Below are 21,301 nucleotides of genomic sequence, written 5' to 3' on the forward strand. Positions count from 1 at the left end.
CCGATTTTAAAAATGTTTTTTTACATTTTGATGGGTATAAATACAGGGGTGGTCAAAAGTATTTTCACAAATGTTAATGTTAACTGTACTTATATTTTGAACTTATAATATAAACTTTTGGCACCTATAGAAAGAGCACTTTAATTCCGTTTAAATGACACAAAAATTTTCTTAACCCATTAAGACCCCTTTGAAAAATGAGCAAATTTTGCGAAATGCCAATTTTGAACTTTTTTCCTGGGGCTTAAAACAAAAATGTTTTGATGCAAAGTTGTTCCCCAATCAAAATTAATAATAACTGCAAAAAAAAAATTTTTCAAAATATTTTTCCTTGTATTTTTTATGATTTTTTAAATGGAGACCTCTCAGTAAAATTTTGTATGAAAAGGAAGAAAAAGCGGCAAAAATAGCTATTTTCAAAAAATTATAAAAAATACAAGGAAAAATATTTTGAAAAATTTTTTTTTGCAGTTATTATTAATTTTGATTGGGGAACAACTTTGCATCAAAACATTTTTGTTTAAGCCCCAGAAAAAAAGTTGAAAATTTGACTTTCGAAAAAAATTTTCTAATTTGCCCACTTTTCAACGGGTGCTTAATGGGTTAAGAAAATTTTTGTGTCATTTAAACGGAATTGAAGTGCTCTTTCCATAGGTGCCAAAATGTTTATATTATAAGTTCAAAATATGAGTACACTTAACATTCAAATTTGTGAAAATACTTTTGACTAGGGTTGTATACACAACAAAAATTGTATTTATACTTCTCAGAAATATTTAAAGTTGTGTGCGCAGAAACACTTTAAAATCGTTAGTGGGCGATTGCGGGCGTTAGAGCGCTCCGCTGAAATAAACTTGCGCTGCGTAGGAAGCCCAAGAATATGTGTTTGAAAATCTCAACATTCAAGCTTTTGTAGTTTCCGAGATCTCAGCGTTCGTATAGACAGACGGACATGGCTATATCGACTCGGCTAGTTACCCTGATCAAGAATATATATACTTTATGGGGTCGGAAACGTCTCCTTCACTGCGTTGCAAACTTCCGATTGAAATCATAATACCCTCTGCAAGGGTTTAAAAATACTAGTTTCGGTGTTCAAAATTAGATAAAAAATGGTATTTCCAAAAGTAGGAGGTTATATGTTCAAAAACACCCAAGATAAAATTTTGTATACCCTTGCAGAGGGTAGTTAGGTCAGTTAGAAGTTTGCAACGCAGTGAAGGAGACGTTTCCGACCCCATAAAGTATATATATTCTTGATCAGCATCACTAGACGAGTCGATCTAGCCATGTCCGTCTGTCCGTCCGTCTATCCGTTTCTACGCAAACTAGTCTCTCAGTTAGTATATAAGTCGGAACCTACCGGATCGGACAACTATATCTTATAGCTCACATAGGAAGGATCGAAAAAAACGGTTAAAATAATTCTAGCTTTGGTGTTTTTTTTAAATATTACCTTCTACTCTTGGGGATGTTATTTTTTTAATATTTCAGAATTTCGAATTAAGTATTTAAAAAATCGGACGACTATATCATATAACTGCCATAGGAACGATCGGAAAATTAATGGAAAAGAAAAGAATGGAAATAAATTCTAGCTTCTTTGGTTTTCTTCTACTCTAGGATATGACTCTTTCAAAATATTTCCGAATTTCAATTTTAATTTGGTCAAAATAAGACTACCATCTCATAAAGCTGCCATAGGAACGATCGAAAAATTAATGGGAAATTAATTGGAAACAATTTACGGAGTTAGTTTTTATTGTATTCTCTTCTACTCTAGGATATGATTTTTTTTTAATAATTCGGAATTTCGAAATGAATTTACCTAAAATCGGACGACTATATTATATAGCTGCCATAGGGAAGGATAGAAAAATTAATATGAAAACAATACGAAATTTAAAATTTTTGCGAATTGTAAGTTAATAGGAATGTTCTGCAAGGGTATACAAGCTTCGGTTGGTTCTTTTCTTGTTTTACATTTTTTTCCCGATTATTCCTATGGGTGCTATACACGGTTGACACTTCAAAAATTTTTTATAAGCCAAAAAAAATATTAAAAATGAGCCAATTTGAATAAAAAAAGCCAACTTTTTACCATACACCAAATTACCATACAAGCGGAACAACTTAGTTTCGATCTGGCACTTTTGGGCTTCAGACATTAATCACTTTTAAAATTGCAAAAAAAAATGCTTAATTAAAAAAATGTATTCGTTTTTTCCACCTTTAAAATCACTATGGACGGCAGCCCATGTAGTGACGAAGCGCACCAGGAGAGTGTGCGAAGGCGACTACTATTATATAGCCGCAAAATTGAAAATCTGCTGTGATAGTCCGATCGTAATGAGTAATACACCAATCGAAAGGTATTGCAATAACTTAAAGAATTGCATACCAAGACTTTAAGAAAATCAATTGGCTTGGGAGAGAGAGCGGTGAAAGTGAAAAAGTGCGATTTTCAAAATTTGGAGCTGTTGGGGCCGGTGGGGATAAATGCTAGAGCTTGAAAAAAATCGATAAATGACAGTATCGATATTTTCGATACTTTATCATTATCGTATCGATAATATCGATGTTTTCAAGGAAAGCAAAGACAAATTAAAAACAATTTTATAATTCTGTTAATACCACGTATTATTATTATATACATGCATAATACACTTGCATTATTATAAATATTATTATTAGAAAAAATCGCGGTTAATTTATTTAATTTTAATTTCCGGTTTTCATTATTAAAATGCAATTTTAGACTCAAGGATTCTCCTGTTCAGAACTCGTGGTTTATTTATTTTCGATCATTGAGTTGAGTTGCGTCACATGTCTAGAAAGACACCAATTCTTAGTCAAAGACATTCACGGCTTCTTAAGAATTTTTTTTAAATATCTTCTGAGGAAATACTTATGTAAAATAATAGAAGAAACCTTTGTTCCATCCCATTTTTTGGTACTAAAGCAGAACAAATTCCTCCTCTTCTGAAGAATTCCCGGTTGCTTTTTTTTTGATCCTTTGCCAAAATTGCTCAAAGGGTCGTCGTTTTGTTTGTTGTTGGTATTAAAAGAACGAGAGTTCCTTTTTTCCCCAAGAAATTTTATGCCACAACCTATGGTTATTTTCCCCTACTTTAATTGATACTATACTATAAAGAAGTAAAAATTCCTCCTCTTCTGAAGAATTCGCGGTTGTTTTTTTTTGGATCCTTGAGTCCAAATCGCTCAAACGATCTTCGAAAAGCGACCAATTCTTATCAAAGGCTATGAATTCGCGGTTTCTTGAGATTTTTAAATAGCGGACAGATGGTCGGTAGCTGCAACCAAGATTTTGTTTTTGGTACTAAAAAAACCAAAGTTACTCCTCTTCCCAAGAACTCGCGGTTCTTTTATTGGCCATTTTTTGCCATAACCTATGCCCTTTTCGCCTACTTTTAAGTATTTCATAATATCTATGGGACCAAAGAAGAATAAAGTACCAAGAACTCGCGGTTCTTGTATGGTAATTTGTCCCTACTTTAAGTGATTTTGTATTTAAAGTTATTTTGGTCCTCAAAATTAAAGAGTGAAATCTGTTCGTTTCTCTCTAATAAAATGTCAGAAAACCATCGATGTTATAGATAAACATCGATGTTTGAAAAATATCAGAAGTATCGATAATATCGATACTGACATCGATAATTTTCAAGCTCTAATAAATGAAAATTTAATTCCACTTTTGGAAAAACTCGCTAGTTTAGCGGGAAAACGGCTATAAATAGCTAAAATTCGGAAAGCCGTATACTACTAAAGCTACAGACTTGTGCTGCATCTCGTTTGAAAGGTATTTTTAATTGCTATAAACGCCTTCTGTGTGCAATTTGTGTAAATGTAATAGTTAAAAAGATATGAACAAAAGACAATTTTTTAAAACTTTTTTTTTATTTTTCCCAAAAACGGCTCTAACGATTTTCCTTAAAGCTTTAAACTGTATAGCCCTTGAGATTCCTTAAATTTTGGTATAACACATTTTGGTATAACACATTTCTGTAAAAAGTCACGTTTAAAAGTTTTTTTTATACGAAAATAGCCACTTTTGCCAGCTCGAACTACTAACGCTTCTTGAGTATTGAATTTTGTGTGAGGGTATCCGAACTGTATTTTAGGGTCATGGAATCAGTAAATTTGCACTTAAGAGTTCCATATAGGAATCTTTTGTTCTACGATTTTTGGAAAAAGCCGCTACTTTAGCGGGAAAAAGCTATAAATAGCTACATTTCGTTAGTTTGTAAGTTCTACACTACTAAAGGTACACCCATGTGCTATACCTCGTTTAAAAGGTATTTTGAAATACTTCAACGTCTTTTTAACTTAATTCGTTAAAACAAAATAGTTTATAAATTATGATTTATGACCAATTTAAATTTAAATGTTTATACTAGCACCTTTGAGAGCAAAAGTAAACAAACAAAAACTTCTGATAGAAAATAAAAACACCTCTTAACGAGGTAAAAAACTAGTGACGATCGCACCTTCGACGTACAAAAGTTCAGATATCAACTTTTGTGATTGATTTTAGATGCGACTAAATAAATACGCTACCTAAAATTTATTCATTCGGCACGCCACAACAGAAAACTTTCGTGTAGATATTAAATATTTGCTAAAGCGGGCCGAACGAGTAAACCAAAATTCGGTTTGTTTTTATACCCTTGTAGAGGGTATTATAATTTCAGTCAGATGTTTGCAACGCAGTGAAGGTGACGTTTCCGACCACATAAAGTATATATTCTTGATCAGCACCAATAGCCGAGTCTATCTAGCCATGTCCGTCTGTCCGGCTGTCCATCTGTCCGTCTGTCCGTCTGTCCGTTTCTATGCAAACTAGTCTCTCAGTTTTAAGGCTATCGCGATGAAACTTTCCCGAAAGTCTTCTTTCTATTGCAGGTAGTACATATGTCGGAGCGAGCTGGATCGGACCACTATATCTTAAGGCTCCCATAGGAAGATTCAAACAAATATGAGAAAATTCATTGTAACTTTGTAGGAAGTAGGCGGTTTAATTCTTGACTACTTAAAAACAAAATTAAAAAAAAAGAAACGCTGAATCTTGAATCCCTGGAAGTGCACCGAGTGAGCATTACTTTATCTGCAAGGGTATATAAGCTTCGGCTGGCCGAAGGTAGCTTCCTTTCTTGTTTTTTATTCTTTTGTTTGCTCCGTTGCACACACACATGGACGAAATATATATAAGCCACAAAATTAGTTTTTTATAAACACAATCCCTAGATATGTGCGTGTGAGTGCATTGCAGCTGACTAAAGAAGTTAGATTCGCTGAAATTCAAGTTAATGATAATACTGAAAAAATTGCATTTACATTTCTGCAACAGATCGAAAACATTTTATTATTGATTTTCGTGTTTTAAAATGCCAATAGCATTGAAAGTATTAAAAAAACACTAAATGTTCAAATCAATTGATTCTCTTACCCTTTCTTACACTGCCTTATATTGTTTAAAAAACTGGAAATGTTTGAACAATTTGATTCACGGCATCCCCTTCCACCTGCCTTCCTTATTATTAATTTTATTCTAATCAAGGTGAAAAATTAATGTGGCACCTGCCTTCCTTATCTAATCTAAACTACTATAAAAGTCGACCCCTAAATGACCCCAGAACGAATTGACATAAAAATCTAAAAAAAACCACATTAATTACTAAAATAATTAGGAGCCGCGTAAGAGGTACAAATTAGAACAAACAAGAAAGGAAGCTACCTTCGGCCAGCCGAAGCTTATATACCCTTGCAGATAAAGTAATGCTCACTCGGTGCAGTTCCAGGGATTCCAGATTCAGCGTTTCTATTTTTGAATTTTGTTTTTAAAGAGTCAAGAATTAAAACGCCTACTTCCTACAAAGTAACAATGAATTTTCTTATATATCTTTGAATATTCCTATGGGAGCCTTAAGATATAGTGGTCCGATTCGGCTCTCTCCGACATATGTACTACCTGCAATAGAAAGAAAACTTTCGGGAAAGTTTCATCGCGATATCTTTAAAACTGAGAGACTAGTTCGCATAGAAACGGACAGACGGACAGACGGACCGACGGACAGACGGACAGACGGACAGACGGACAGACGGACATGGCTAGATCGACTCGTCTAGTGATGCTGATCAAGAATATATATACTTTATGTGGTCGGAAACGTCACCTTCACTGCGTTGCAAACATCTGACTGAAATTATAATACCCTCTACAAGGGTATAAAAACGACCCCTAAGTGCCCCAAAATTCGATTTGTTTTATTTTTAATTCTTTCTTTTGCCATTTCTCTGTTATAAATGTTGTTAAAATGGTTTAAAAATATTATGTTCATAATCTTATGGCATACCCGCAAATAACTGCATTTAAATTTTTTGGAGATTCAGCATCCTTAACCAAGTCCTCAATATTTTTAAATTTGGCAAACCTAATGTAACGTCACGGCATCCCCATATGTATGTATGTATGCTTTCCCAGCGGGAAAATGAGAAGGGCATAGCGACATAAGTCCGCCGACATAATCTCGCCCAGTACAAATTCGCGGCGGGAAAATGTCGCTCTTTTTCTGGCGACTTTATGTCATTTTAAAACGTCATAATATCGCTCGACTTTAAGTCGTTTGAGTGCGACATAAGGTCGCTGTCGGCGAGTTTATGACGTTAGCAAACGAAATTATATCGCCATTAAAAAAACGACATAAGGCCGCCATCGGCCTAACATGGTTTCACAAATTCGTTTCATTGCGTTACATAGTTGCCAACGGCCAAACAATCTTGTCGTAGATCACTTGCCGGTATCAAGTTTAGGTATCCTTAATTAACTTTTACCTTTATTTTTATTCTTCAATTCGTAATTTTCACAGAAAAAATTATAAGAGATCAACGAAAAAATATTCTTTTACAACAAAAAAATTATATGAGATCAACAAAAATTAGAAAAAATAAAAAAAGATTCATTCATTTTGAGAATTATGCTCGACTTAAACTTAATTCAATTAAGTACTTCATTTAAACTGGATGAAGAAATGGAAATGTCCAAAGAAGCCAGATTTGGTAAGTTTGGTGTCATTTCCTCGTCGATTGAATCAAAAATATCCTTTTTGTGGAAGTTGTCGCAGAGACCCACAGTCCGCGCTAAAAATCCGTTGACATCAATTTCTTGGCGATCCAACAAATTCATTTCGTCCATTATTTTTTCGGCTCGGTCCTAAGATAATAAATACAAAACATGTTTATTATTAATGGTTTCTTATTAGTTTTAATTTATTGATCAATAGAAACTTACCCGCAAATGGCGCTTCGGTGCAGCGTTTCCTAGACCGCCGTTCTGAAATAAGAGTGCGAATTCTCTTGATTTTTCGTATTCCGCATCATTGAGGCATTTCACAAATTTGAACGTATGCCGTTTTGCATGTATTTTCTTTCCTAAGTTTAGATTATAAGCTTCAATCGAGCTGGTCGTCCTTGTATTTCTCTTAAAAACTGAAATGCGTTCTGTTCCCTCCTGGAAAATAAGTACAAAATAAAAAATTATTGTATGAAACCTAATTAGTACTTATAGTGATCAGATCAAATCACAGTCTTAAAAAACTTACCGATTTAAGCCATTGATGTTCAAAATATGTAACAAAAGGGTCAAATAACGTCTTGCTGACCGCAATCGTCTCGACTTTTAATACATTAAATGCATTCAGTATTAAATTTGCGGGTAGAAGAGGCAAATGTAGAAATTTAAGGAAAAGTATATATGCACTTTTGTTATTTTTGATTGCATCTTCAAATCCTGAAAAGCGTCTTGCATTTTTTTTACAAGCTTGACAAAAATGAAACCAGCAAGCGTAATAATTGGTGTTAGGGTGCAAATTTCTTAACGCATTCCTCATAGCCCTCTCATAATCCGAAATAAAAGAGCCTCCATCCAAACTAAATATGTTGCAGTCTATGTAAGTGAATAGGTGCTGGTAGGAAACTTCTGTTTTCCGTGTCATTAACACAAAAAAGAATGGTGTGATCTATATTTGAAAATAACATATAAAACACATATAAAAACGTTTTATTCTATTATAGTCATCCGACCCTGAAAACCGAAATTATGTACATAAAAATGATTACCTTAAGTACCTTTTACTTCGCAGGTTTTTTTAATTCATTTCAGTTTTTCAGTTTTCAGGGTCCGATACTAAAAGTGTTTATATCAGTGTTCTCAATTATGGTTATAAATTCACTGATGAAAAATTACCTTTTGCAAATGTCTGATGTAAATAATGAGAAGCTGTTTAAACGAACCAAATATGCACACTTTGAAGGTGGCATCGATCAAAAATTGGCGGTCCTTCACGGGAATATGCTTTTCAATTAGCAAAATAGTCTTTTCGGAGGAAAATATAGCATATGAAAATGCAGCAGATATGTGTAAATGTTTGAAAAATGGCTTTGGGGGGTTGGCCTTTGTCATGCCATATATCTCCAAAACATTTTTATCATTAAATGCATCTCGCAGATCTTCCGGGGTATTTGGAGATTTTGGCATAATGGGTTGCCTTTTGCGCTGCAAAGTTCTTTTACATGTATCATATGCAACCTCAATTTCCTCTTCTTCGCCGGTGTGCCTTTTTAATAAAAGAAATAAAAAAACGAAATACACATACATACATATATTTAGAATTAACCGCGCGCACAGATTTTGTAATTGTTATAACTGCATGCGTCTGCAAACACTTGTATTGGTGTAAAGTGCGCGCTCGTTTTTTAATTTATATACATATATACATACATACGTGCTTTGTTTTTCTACTTACTCTGCCATAACGTCGTTGAAAATTTTTTTAATGTCGTCGTTCTCTGTCGATTTTTGGCAACGCTGTTTAGCATCTTCAATCGCGTTGATTTTTTTTATTTCCTGACTTTGTTCACCATGATTATGGTGCTGTTGGTCTGGACTTGCAAACACACGCGTTTCGTCACTGGATAAGTACACTCGCGACTTACAATCTTTTACGCGACATGTGTACGCTGTATCGCCGTTTTTTAATTTTTTTTTTTTTGCAAACAACTGGTTGTCGTCCAGGGTATGAATAAGTCGTGACCCTTGCCGGCTACCAACTTGAAATTTAAATGGAATGCTCATTTTTCGTCCGAGTTCATCAACTTCTTTAAGCACAATGCGTCAAAGAACTACCTTTTTCATTAATCTATATTTGTCTCTTTTTACTTTTCTTCAAAGAACTATTTCTTTCATTGATCTATATTTGTCTCTTTTCAATCATTGAACTTTTGGTATTTTTCACATTAAACTTATACCGCTAGTAAGGGCTAGTACTTAACCTAACCAAAACTGGCCCAAAAAAAATACTAATTTCCAGTGGGTCCAGTGTTGGTTAATTTAGTAAAATTCGTGCGTTATTTTTCGGTCACACTTGCTCGAAAACATAAACAAACCCAAAATTCAAATTAGTTGCCGCAAGCGAGTTTATGTCGCCTTAAACCGATATAAAATCGAGCGAGTTTATGTCGCTTCAGAGCGAAATAAAATCGCCAGCGGCGATTGTATGTCGTATAATTTGGGGCGAGGTTATGACGCTTGAAAACGAAATAAACCCGCGCGATCTTATGTCGCTTAAATTTTGGCGAGTTTATGTCGGCGAGATTATGTCGTCCCCCCGTGAGAAGTTGGTTTTTGTGTTCTTGAAATCCTGTTCCTTTTTGCAGGATAGATAATTTCTGAGCGTTAAACGGGGGTGGGTTTCTGAGTAGCATCAATATCAGGCCACTTATGCGCTGTTTGATTTCTGTGGCACTACGATTATAATATTTTTAACAAAAAAATCACCAACTTATAATATTCAAAAATCCTATGATTTACACCAAAACCAAAAGACTTGTTGTTGGAGCCCAATTCCTAACATAATTGAAATTATCGTCTCCAATGTTATTTCTTGTAATGTTAACAGATTTAGTATATTTTTATAATTTTGTACGGTCACGTTGTAAGACCCGCCTGGAAGGAGGCTTTTTCGGTAATTTTTAGTGTGTGTATAAGAGAGAGAAGAAAAGAACGTGAAAATATAACTGAAGCGCAAAAACGTGGACGAAAACGGCTTTTACTTTACAACAACCGGTCACTGTCGGTGTAAAACAATTCCAGCCCCGTACCCGAAGAAATTCGGCTGATTTACTCAGAGAAAGGTCTGAACATTATTTGGCGACCGTGACAGGACCAGCGATCCGTCCGACAGTCTCAAGTTGTTGGTGTTGTACAGGCCACGCTATTAATTTCCACGAGATCACAAAGGCGTCTCGCAGCGAAGTTCAGGCAAAAGCGCCGCAACACAAGCCAACCAGCGCGCTCATCTTATGTCACACCAATGGCATTGGAGAAACATCCAGAAGACGATCGTGGCAACACTCCCAGTTCATATACAAGGCGGATCATCCACGTGGACTGGTGCTCCATCCAACTCACACACTCACACAATCATGGGATTGCAGTGAGTCACCGTAAGCGAGAGAACATAACCTCAATGTCATTTTCTGCAATAAATCATTATTACGCAACCAAATATTCTGTCCGCAAAGTTGTTATCGAGATTCATTGTTATTTGCTGTAGTTGTAGTGTTCAGTTGGTAGGCCGAATTTAACTAGCTCCATTTAGAATTATATTTTTAAGAGATAGAAGTTATACCAGATTTGCCGCGAAATGGTCGATCCAGCCGATGCTACCGCTGGAAGCGAAGTCAACCCCAGCAAATTAATATCCCTCAGGCATCAAAGGTCTACGATTACGCGAAACATGACCAATTTGAAGACCAAAATCGACCAGGAGAAGGAGAATTTAAACGTGCCAGCTTTAGAATGTTATCTTCAAATACTAGAAGGGCACTTTCGTCAAATTTCCACGACTCAAGGCCAAATTGAGAATTTACACAGTGCCGACACCGAACGAAGCAGTTTGGATGAGCTGTTCGTGGAAATCAAAACAACGCTGTTGGCCGCAATATCAAGGAAACGTCGGACAAGCATTTCAGGAGACACGACATTGAACAATTCACTCAATTCGTCAGTCATGCATCACAATCGTCTGCCAAATCTGAAGTTGCCGAGCTTCGACGGAAAATACGCAAACTACAAACGTTTCGCTGGTGCATTCTCTAATCTCGTGGAAACGGATGGTGGCCTCTCGAACATCGACAAGTTTACATACCTGCTCAATTGCTTAACTGGGCCAGCTCTTGAAGTAGTGCAGTCATTCCAGATTACCGAGGAAAACTACTCGAAGGCAATGGAGCGGTTGATGCAGCGATACGATAACGACGTTTTAATTTTCCTGGACTACATTTCAAATTTATTTGCAGTTCCCAAAATCGAAAATGCCAATGCAGCCAAACTTCTAAATGTCGTCGATACGATATCCGCTATTCGATCGTCAGTAGTCTCACTTGGATCAGCAGCAAACGTAATGGATGCAATCATAATTCATCTGATGCTAAGCAAACTGGATCCAGAGACAAAAATGCAGTACCAAGAAAAGCAGAGTTACGATCAATTACCATCTTGGGACGCGCCTTTCTAACTCGCCGTTGTCAATATCTTGAAGCACGCGAAAGGGATCACCCCCTAGGTGGAACCGACATACCCAGGCTATCATCATCGAAGCAACCACGCAAATCGAAGGCATTTATGACCGTTAACGCAACCTGCGTTTATTGCAAGGGTTCATCTCACTACATCTCTAGTTGCACAGCTTTCAACGAGTGCCACCCAAACGAGCGCACCAGCTTTGCAAAACGCGCACGCCTGTGCCTAAACTGCCTAAGGCCAAATCACATTCTGAAGGATTGCAAATCGAAGTCGCGTTGCAAGAAGTGCCACGCATCACATCATACGCTGCTCCACGAGTCCAGCCACTCAGCAACGTCATTCTCACCCACGGAAAATCCTTAGGACCAACTTATCGCCGCAATCCAACACAACCAAGAGTCTGTACAGCTTAATTCAAACGTCGCCCTGTTAACGCGAGCATCTAAGCAGGGAGTTTTACCAACAGCTGTCATACAGATCAAGGACGTGACCGGCAATTATCAGCTAGTTCGAGCTCTAGTAGATTATGGCTCCGAGGTCAATTTAATCACCGAGGAAACCGCCAAGCGATTAAACCTCCAAAAAGCGCGGGTTTCTCAGGCTGTCAGCGGGATATCGGAAGCTTGTGAACCAATTCATAACAATGTCTTCGCCACACTCAAATCTCGAATTTCAAATTTCCAATGGTCATCCGAATTCGGAGTCATTAAGCGGATCTGTTCAAGGCAACCCCGGGAATATATCGACGCCTCCACATGGAAGCTTCCCGAGGGAATCGTACTTGCAGACCCCAGATTCTTCGAACCGAACAAAATCGACGTCCTAATAAGCACCGAAGGATTTTTTGAAGCTATTCTAGGAGAAAAACAATCGCTAGGTCAACATTTGCCTAGTCTACTCAACCCGGAGTTTGGGTGGATCGTCGGCGGTCATTTGAATTCATCAAAAGGGCAGCCAACCTATCAGTGTCTTTTAACGAGATCCGACAGTTCAATCGAGGACATGGTACATCGCTTCTGGGAAATAGAAGAGTACCACACGACACCATCAATCTTCTCTGCTGAGGAACAAGCGTGCGAAGATCATTTCGTAACCAACGTCCAGTGGAATACCGAAGGACGTGTCCAAGTACGTCTACCATTCAAGGAAGGACATCCCACCCTCGGACCTCTTTCAAAATGGCATTAAAACGCTTCAACATGCTCGAACGCAAACTCTTGCGCAACCCCGAGTTAAAGAGGCAATATCATCAATTCATGCAGGAATACATCGACCAAGGGCACATGTCTCGGCTTGAGGACAACACTTCTTTATTCCGCATCATTGCGTTTTAAGACCGCAAAGCAGCTCGACAAAGCTCCGCGTCGTCTTTGACGCTTCGGCCAAGTCTCACTGAACGACATCTTGATGACGGGTCCTACAATCCAACAGGATCTCGTTACCACTATACTTTCATTCCGACTACACAAATATGTCTTATCTGGCGACATAAGTAAGATGTACAGACAATTCGTAGTGGATGAACGAGACAGGAAGTATCAATTAATTCTTTGGAAAGGTGACTCCGAAAAACTGCAAATCTACCAACTCAAGACGGTCACATACAGGCTGTCAGCCGAACCATTCCTAGCTATTCGCCGCTTGGCGTATATCGCCGACGCATTTGCAAGTGAGTTTCCGATCGGAGCTAGCGTACTCAAATCCGATCTATACGTGGACGACGTACTCACTGGTGCTGACGACCTTGTCCTACTAGATATAAAAAGGCGTCAGCTAACCGAAATCCTGGAAAGAGCGGGCCTCGTATTAACGAAATTTCACAGCAAGATTCAACTCGACGAGCCAGATACCGTTAAAGGCCTCGGATTAGCGTGGAAGCCCCTTCAGGATACGTTCGGCTTTCACCACGAGGCTTTCGTCAACGAACTACAGACTCGAAGAACAGTTCTCTCAACCATTGCAAGGGTTTCCGATTCTTTAGGGTTGATCAGTCCAATTGTAATACGTTGTAAAATTTTCCTACAAAATCTAACTCTTTTAAAATTAGATTGGGACGAACCATTAGAAGGCAATTTACGGCTAACCTGGGAAACTCTTCAGGGAGAACTTAAGAATACCTCGAATCTATGCATTCCAAGATTTGTGCACACGTCACTCACCCACGATAGCGAATTGCACGGCTTCGCCGACGCGTCGGAACGCGCGTATAGATGCTGCATTTACATACGAGCTAAGACGACCCAAGGAATCGAAGTCAATCTGCTAATAGCCAAATCTCGCGTAGCGCCAATCAAGGTACAAACGCTTCCGAAATTGGAGTTATGCGCTGCAGTTTTGCTCTATCGTACGTACAAAAAAATAGCTCAGAAGATAGCTATTTTTTATCGGAATGGTCTACTTTTGGACTGACTCCAAGATAGTCCTACAATGGCTAAAAATGCATTCTTCTCAGCTGAACTGCTTTGTAGGAAATCGCATCTCAGAGCTTCAGCAAGCTACCGACGAGGTTGAGTGGCAACACGTGCCCTCTGCACAGAACCCAGCTGATATAGTGTCGAGAGGTTGCTGCGCTACAGAGTTACATAAAACTATCTGGTTTCAAGGGCCTCAATTTTTGAAGGAAGATAATGCTCTTTGGCCACGCCATGTCGAGCCAATTCAATCGGTTCCGGAAGTGCGGGCAAAGGCGATCAGTCTTTACATAAAAGGAGAGCCCTCCCAGTCACAATCACCTCCGTCCTCGGCCACAAAGCTAAGGAAAACCTGCCAGAGCGCAGCAAATCTGCAGGAAGCATCAGTCATCGACCAAATCTTCGAGAACTCATCGTCTTATCACCGAGCTATGCGAACTAATGCATTCGTATTTCGCTGCTTTAATAAAGTTCCAGCTAACAGGGCCATAAACAAAGAAGAAGTAGTACACATCTCAGCGCCAGAGCGTAACGTAGTTTTTTGGCGGGTAATTGAACACATACAGCAATCAGTATATCACAATGAAATCTCTCTTCTAAAGAAACAACAGCGTGTTAAAGACAGGTTTCAGGGTCTATGTCCGTTTTTAGAGGAAATTCAAGTAGACTCACACTATAACTCGATAATCGTAATTCGGGTCGGTGGGCGATTAGCCAACGGAGAGATGCCTTACGACGCTAAGTTCCCAGCTTTGGTGCCACGAGAGCATCGGTTCGCCAAATTGTATGTCGAGTTTCTACACAAATCGAATCTTCACGCAGGAGCCAAGGTGCTCCTTTCTCTCTTACGCGAACGGATATGGATACCAAACGCAAGGGAGTTAACTCGAAATCGTACGCTCATGTACGCATTGCTTCCATTACAAACCGAAGTTGATGACTCAAATCATGGGTTCCCTACCCGCAGACCGCTTGCGCTGCCAAAGACCGTTTCTTGTCACCGGAGTTGACTTCTGCGGACCATTCATGACGTCGTATCGAATCCGCAGCAGAGCCCCATACAAAACATACGTAGCCATATTCATACGTTTTTCGTCGAAAGCCGTACATATCGAACCAGTTTCAGAGCTCTCCTCGAACGCATTCTTGCTGTGCCTCCGAAGGTTCGTGTCCCGTCGAGGACTGCCAAAGCGAGTGTACTGCGACAATGGTACTAATTTCATGGGAGCATCGGCAAAGCTATCTGAATTTAAACAGTCATTCTTGAGCAATGAAGCGATCAGCCAGCTACGGCAATACAGCGCAACTAAAGGGTTCGAGTTCTGCTTCATCCCACCCCGTGCGCCCCACTTCGGGGTCTGTGGGAAGCCGCGGTTAAGTCCGCTAAAACTTTGCTGGTGAAAAACATGGCCGAAGCCAACTTAACGTACGTGGAGCTACAAACAATCCTCACGGAGATAGAGGCGATACTCAATTCGCGACCAATCACTCCAGCGTCAGCCGATCCAAACGATGGAGAAGCGGTGTCTCCAGCTCACTTCCTTATTGGATCATCGCTAATCTCAGCTCCTGAAGAACAATTTAACGAGACGACAAACATTCACTACCTGGATCGATGGCAGCGCATTTCGTTTCTTAAACAGCAATATTGGAATTTGTTTCGTCGAGACTATTTTCACACGCTCCAGCAACGCACAAAATGGACCAGTCCACAGCCCAATATAAGGGTAGGACAACTGGTTCTTATACACGACGACAACGCCGCTCCCCAAAACTGGCCACTGGGACGTGTCATCGCAACGATTCCTGGGAAGGACGACAAGGTGCGAGTCGTGGATCTCCAAACGCAGAAGGCAGTTCTTCGAAGACCAGTGCACAAAATCGCCCCACTTCCCATCGAATAAGCAAGAAGTCAGTTGAAGGATTCCGGATCCAATCAAGGCCGGGAGTATGTTGGAGCCCAATTCCTAACATAATTGAATTTATCGTCTCCAATGTTATTTCTTGGAATGTTAACAGATTTAGTATATTTTTATAATTTTGTACGGTCACTTTGTAAGACCCGCCTGGAAGGAGGCTTTTTCGGTAATTTTTAGTGTGTGTATAAGAGAGAGAAGAAAAGAACGTGAAAATATAACTGAAGCGCAAAAACGTGGACGAAAACGGCTCTTACTTTACAACAACCGGTCACTGTCGGTGCAAAACAATTCCAGCCCCGTACCCGAAGAAATTTGGCTGATTTACTCAGAGAAAGGTCTGAACACTTGTTCTCACATTTAGTTTTAATTTTTAGTAATTTTAAAAATCTTAGAAAAAATATTAATAATTGTTAATCAAAAAAATTAAACTATATAACTATTATCATAATGTCTATAATGATAATATTAATTTATTTTACACAACATTTTTCAAATAATCCCTGCAGGAAACGGAATCAGTTTTGGACTATTAATATACTAGTTGGGTCAAGAAGGTTAACTAGTTCAAGTTATGTCAATTTCCTTGTAACGAAGTGGTCCATTTTTCATATGCTTGTCGTCGGAAACAACTAGTCCATTTGCTACTAGTTTTGCACTAGTTACTGTTAACCAATTTACGGTTACAGCTGTTAAACTACACTGAAAAAAATATTTTCACGAAAAAACTAAAAATTAATCTCGAAGTCGCCCTCTCTAGGACTTGAACCCGGGACCTTTGGGTTTGTAGACACACTAACTGATTGAGCCATACACGCATCACATTTTGTAATGCCCTAACAAGGTTTATGAATTTTAGTGTGACATAATTTAAAAACAGTGATTTTTTACATATGGACACTTCCACCAAAAGGTCGACTAAGCCAAAAAACTTGAAACTTGAAAAAAAACATATTTCCACATGATTTTGCTGCCATATTAGTTTCTAATTAGTTGGATCCTGAGCTAAACTAAAAATTAGGAGTATAGAAAGAAAGGGAAAGTACTATTGCTGCTCTCCCGTGTTCGTATTGCTGTTCTCTTCTTACACGTTGCGCTGTTGTTGCTTGATGCAAAGTTGCTAAACTAAAACCGTTGTCTTTACTAGTAGGTCTTGCAAATACAAAAATTTTATTTTACCACTTCGTGAAGAATTGATGAAGCAATATGAGGATAATTTTTTTATTCGGGAACCGCGTGTATTCCGGCGTACAGAATTTTTTTAAATTTAAATTCTCTTAAAAAATACTTAATTTTAAAATTAAAAATTTTTTTAATTATTTTTCTGAAAGACATGAACATATCCCACAAAGTTGCATACCAAATATTGAAATAACTCAAACGAGTCTCAAGTGATGCATAACTGAAAAATCGGAGCTTAATTAGAAAATTATTTTTTTAAAATAAACGGTAAGAGTTAAAAAAAAAAATAAAAACCGATCCTTATATTTCAATCCTCTATCGAAAAAAAAAGTTTCGATTGATTCTGAGATTTGACCCAAATTGGCCTGTCACGTTTCACGTGGAATGAGCCTATACGTAACCTTTAATGATTACGGTCTCTGAAAAGTATTGTTTAAACGAAATATTTATTCGGCGCCAAAGTGTGACCCTACTTTACAACGAAATGTACACCAAATTTATCTGCATTTTGTATGGTATTATCAAGAATATAATGCAGGGTCACATCATTTTTAAATTTGTTGGAAAAAGTGAAAAAAAAGTGAAAATAGTTAATTTTAATCTAAAAAACAATAAAAAGGTGAGTGATAAAATAAATTTGGTCTTTTTATAATCTTTATTTCAGCGTTACAAAGGTTAGTATCACAGATATTTTCGCCATTAATTAATATACGCCTCCGGATGCTATCTTCAACACAAATTTTGCATTTCAGTGACACTTGAAATGTTTTTAATCTTTACCAGTGGTAAATGGTGTGAGGTGTTCATTAAATGGTTGTATAAATAGTACTTCAGTACTAACTTAGTTGTTTAACTTAATCAAAATATAACATTTATTTCAGCCAGGCCGACTGAGACTTCTTGGGACCAGAAGTGTTGCGCCTGCGTTTGTCATATTTTGTTTTTTCTTCTCATAGTTTTTGATATAGATACCCGACATAAAACAACTGAACAGATGGTAAATGATCGGCCATGGCAAACCAGGCATAATTTCTGGAGAGATCCTTTAATTTTGTGCGGAGACCTAATAATGGTAATTACTCTTATTATTATTCCTGGTCTTACATTCATATCTAAATTATTTTTGATATTTTCAGAAGACAGACAAGAAATGGATATCTAAGAACTACATTCGGCCAAGCAAAACCCGGGAATGCTTCAGGCATTAAAAATTTTTAGTTCCAATGCTTCGATTGTAAATATTATTAATAAATACACAAACAAATATTACAAAAAACATGGATTTTATTGTGGAAAATCAGATACTGCAAAGCAGTGCAAAACCAAAACTGCGAGGGTCTGGAAAAACCAAAACTGGGAGGGTGTAGAAAAGCAGATATTGCAAGTGGAGGAAAACCATAACTGGGAACGTGTGGAAAATCTATAATGCGGGAAGTCGAAAATTCAGTGGATTTTGTCCTGCATGTGAAATCCAGAGTGAAAAGTTTAATACTATTTTGTATTACAACGCGAAAACTTGTGATTGCAGGGAAATTTGATATTTTATTTTAGCGACGACGAAAGGGAGTTTGCGCAATGAGATTCATATGACAACTAACTCTTTAATTTCAATATATAAACGCTTAAGCCTAACTTAACGAAAGGGGCGAGAGACGGGGCGAATTCGCGAGCGCGATTAAAGCTTTATTGCGCTCCCGCTCCCGCCTTACACTATTCAACAAAGTTCATTATAAAAGCGCAAAGTGCGCAAACACCGCCCCCTCTGAAGGACCACCGTCTTCAGCACGCCACAGGCAGCACCGCCAGCCTATGGACCGCTCGCCGATACGTCGTATCCTTCGTTTTCACGTCCGCCACTCGGACCTTGCCGTCAGCGCCGACGTGCACCGCCACGATCCGACCGATCATCCACTGCTGCGGCGGAAGATTGTCCTCGGCGACGACGACGAGAGCTCCCACGGCGACGTTTGGAACCTCCTGGTGCCACTTGTTTTTCGCCTGGAGGCTCGAGACGTACTCCCGGGACCATCGCTGCCAAAACCTGTGCCTGAGAGACGAGACACTGCGCCATCGTCGCAAGCAGGTTGGGCTGACTTGGTCCGGGAGCGCTGCTGAGGGTGGAGCTAGTAGGGGCCCGCCGATCAGGAGATGGCCTGGGCTTAATGCTTCGCCGTCGTTGGGATCTGTGCTGATCGCTCCGAGGGGCCTGGAGTTGAGCACGGCCTCCACGCTGGTGAGGAGAGTTCCGAGCTCCTCCGCGGTCAGGATGTCTTCGCCGACCGTCCGAAGGAACAGGTGCTTTGCAGACTTCACACCTGCCTCCCAAAGTCCGCCGAAGTGAGGTGCTCTGGGCGGTATGAACACAAACTCGCATCCTCTTCTTGATGCGAATGTTGCGATACCGCCCCCCTGCTCCTCCAGACGGGCCCGGAACTCTCTCATGTGGCGATCGGCTCCGACGAAGTTCGTCGCGTTGTCGCACCACACCTTCTCCGGAATCCCGCGTCGACTCACGAACCTTTGGAATGCCAACAAAAACGCATCAGTGGTGAGGTCGGACACTAACTCTAAGTGGACCGCTTTGGACGCAAAACATACAAACAATGCCGCGTATGATTTGTACGGCGGCTTACCACGAATACGATACGTTGTGTTAAATGGGCCACAAAAATCAACACCACAGATATTAAAGGGGCGGAGAGCTCGAAGTCTGTCTGATGGCAAGTTCCCCATGATTTGCGTCAAGAGTTGAGGTTTGCACCGAAAGCAACGAATGCAAGACCGAACTGTTCTGCGGCAAACTTCCTGCGCATTTACCAACCATATCTTTTCTCGCAACAGACTTACAAGAGCTCGAGGGCCAGCATGACAATTTGTGACGTGCAGGTAGGACACGTAGGCTTTAACAAACTGTGAGCCTTTAGACAACAACAACGGGAATTTGGCTTCGTACGGGATAGGAGCATTCAATAACCGACCCCCAACTCGCAGCAATGTCGATTGGTGTTCCATCTAGTTTTTTCTCCTGAAGAAAAGGGCTTAGTTTTTGAATATTCGTTGCTACCGGTTTATTTTTCCGAATTTTGCCTATGTCGTCACTGAACTCGTGAGATTGGATCACTTCCACTATTTTCTCGAACGCAAAATTCAGTTCTCTTGGAGTAATACTTTTTTCAAAAGGCTGCGACACTTTTTTGCATCTTTGAATAAACCGAAAGACCCACACGAAAACCCTTAGAAGCCTTATGTGCGACGAAAAGGATTCTATTTTCTGAAGCACACAATTAGGCTCAGGGATAACCACAAGCGCCAAAGCTGATTTGCGTAATTCCATCGACACGACATCAGCAGGTACTTCGAAGTGTCGATTCACAGGCCAATCTTTTTCTGCATCGAGCAAAAACGACGGCCCAGCGAACCAAATGGAAGCTGTGAGTTCCTCAACGTCACATCCCCGTGACACGATGTCCGCTGGGTTTACTTTCGTGGGGACATGTCGCCAAATTGCTTTTTCCGACCACTCTTGGATCTCTGCAACTCGGTTTGAGACGAAAACCGACAACGACGACGGATGCGTTTTAATCCAATGCAGAGTGATCTCCGAGTCCGTCCATAGGAACACCTTTGTGATCGGAAAATTAAGCAATGGTCTTACACGATTATAAAGATCCGCAAGAAGGTGAGCTGCGCACAACTCAAGGCGGGGCAAAGTTTTCGTCTTGAGGGGAGCTACTTTGGATTTTGCTGTCAATAAAGATACTTTTAAACCTTCAGCGGTACTAGTGCGAACGTAGATGCACGCTCCATATGCTCGCATGGAAGCGTCAGCGAAACCATGTATTTCTGCCGGGACTTTGGCGTCTGTATGAACGAATCGCGATACCTCGATCTTGGGCAGTTGCAACAGCGTTCCCTTAAAAGCTTCCCAAGATGTCTGCAGTTGCATCGGCAGCGACTCGTCCCAGTCTAACTTTCGAAGCCACAGTTCCTGCAACAACATTTTTGCCCTAGTCACTAGAGGGCACAACTGGCCAAGCGGATCGAAAAGTCGGGCAGTCACCGACAGTATGTTTCGTTTTGTCGCACGAAGATCCAGGAAAGAGTCATCCAACCGAAATTGAAAGTAATCTTTACCCGGCAACCAAACCACGCCAAGGGTCTTAGTTACGTCTGAGTCTGCCGTTAGCGGC

At 39.6% G+C, this 21,301-nt stretch overlaps 1 protein-coding gene and 2 long non-coding RNA genes across 9 annotated transcripts in view; 2 read left to right on the forward strand and 1 right to left on the reverse strand.

Annotated features, from left to right (window-relative positions):
- Positions 1-18,383, forward strand: part of LOC138913511 (uncharacterized) — a 48,867-nt gene extending 30,484 nt beyond the window's left edge. Inside the window, exons 1-3 of one of the 4 annotated variants that reach the window (XR_011419280.1) lie at positions 17,645-17,730; positions 18,068-18,183; positions 18,248-18,383. This is a non-coding gene — a long non-coding RNA (uncharacterized lncRNA). Of the gene's footprint in view, positions 1-17,644; positions 17,731-17,992; positions 18,184-18,247 lie in introns of those variants that run through there. The other 3 variants (XR_011419281.1, XR_011419282.1, XR_011419279.1) reach the window with 3 other exon arrangements.
- Positions 1-21,301, forward strand: part of LOC108062424 (beta-mannosidase-like) — a 90,523-nt gene that overhangs the window by 51,478 nt on the left and 17,744 nt on the right. The window lies entirely within an intron of this gene.
- Positions 7,147-7,967, reverse strand: LOC108070352 (uncharacterized). Its single transcript, XR_011419424.1, has 3 exons — positions 7,620-7,967; positions 7,310-7,528; positions 7,147-7,231 (listed from the first exon to the last, which is right to left on the reverse strand). It is a non-coding gene; the product is annotated as an uncharacterized lncRNA (long non-coding RNA).

The sequence above is a fragment of the Drosophila takahashii genome, chromosome 3R, assembly GCF_030179915.1.
Source record: "Drosophila takahashii strain IR98-3 E-12201 chromosome 3R, DtakHiC1v2, whole genome shotgun sequence".
Classification (NCBI taxonomy): Eukaryota; Metazoa; Arthropoda; class Insecta; order Diptera; family Drosophilidae; genus Drosophila; species Drosophila takahashii.